Source organism: Mastomys coucha, unplaced genomic scaffold, assembly GCF_008632895.1.
Source record: "Mastomys coucha isolate ucsf_1 unplaced genomic scaffold, UCSF_Mcou_1 pScaffold21, whole genome shotgun sequence".
In the NCBI taxonomy this organism is placed as follows: Eukaryota; Metazoa; Chordata; class Mammalia; order Rodentia; family Muridae; genus Mastomys; species Mastomys coucha.
Window position 1 is genome coordinate 81,538,508 of NW_022196904.1, and position 1,017 is coordinate 81,539,524.

At 43.6% G+C, this 1,017-nt stretch overlaps 1 pseudogene; it reads left to right on the forward strand.

Moving 5' to 3' along the window:
* On the forward strand, positions 1-810 carry LOC116101291 (annotated as a pseudogene).
* Positions 811-1,017: the final 207 nt, after the last annotated feature.

Consider the following 1,017-nt stretch of genomic DNA (forward strand, 5'->3'; position numbering starts at 1 on the left):
ATGGCTCCACCCACCATTAAGAGCAAAAATGGCAAAAAGTAAACATTCCCATGGTTTGTCATGGATCTTGGCAGAACACTGGTTAAGTTGGTTGACTTTGAACCAAACCGTATCAGGGCAGAAGAGGAAGAGGAATAGGAAGAAGTGGAGAACCTGAAGAGCATCAGGAAGTATTTGACTTCTAATACTGCTTGCTGCAAAATTGGGACCCGAGCCATCCACCTGGTACTGAATAACCTGACGCTGTGTGGGCACAAAGGGAACCTGCATGTCATCCGCGTTCCCACCTGTGCCACGCCCATGTTCATTCAGGTGGGCCTCGACAACAACTTCTCCTGTTCCAGTGGAGGCGGGGCTTTCAAATTTGAGGAGAAGTTCAGAATGATTGCAAATCCAAAGCTGCATTCATTGGATGACCTGGACTGTTTGATTCAGAGTCTGCTTTAGTTGACTCGGATGGCTTAAGTAGCAAGCCAAATGTTACTATTTTGAAAACCTCATAAATCCTGGGTTATATTAAAAAAAGAAAAGTTGTATTGTCTGGATAGCCCATGCCCTCTGTTGCTTGTTCAAAAAGATAAGCTCAGAGTCACACTATAGCAGTGTACTCTACAGAAGAGTTACACGGACCAGTCTTGGACTGGGCAATTCCTAGGCCTGTGTTGCAGACTGACTGTGAAACTGCTGAAGAAATTCTGGGAATGGCAGATATGCTTCAGACATTTGCTCCAAAGGACAGCTGAAAGCTCTGGTTTTTGGAACATGATGGTTACCTTGGAGCTCCCTGTTGGAACTGTTCAAAATGATTGATGAGCAGTAGAGGGGGCAGCCCTGTGTGAGCACAGAGAACTGAGAGGCACTGCCAGAGAAGGTGACACTTCTTTAAGCCTCTATGGTGGATGAACCTGTTATATTTGTAATTTAATTTCATCTCATAATTAGTCTAGGAGATTTTTATCTTTACCTCTGTTTTTGTTTTTGTTTTTTTCATGACATTTCATGATTTCCTGATGGTTT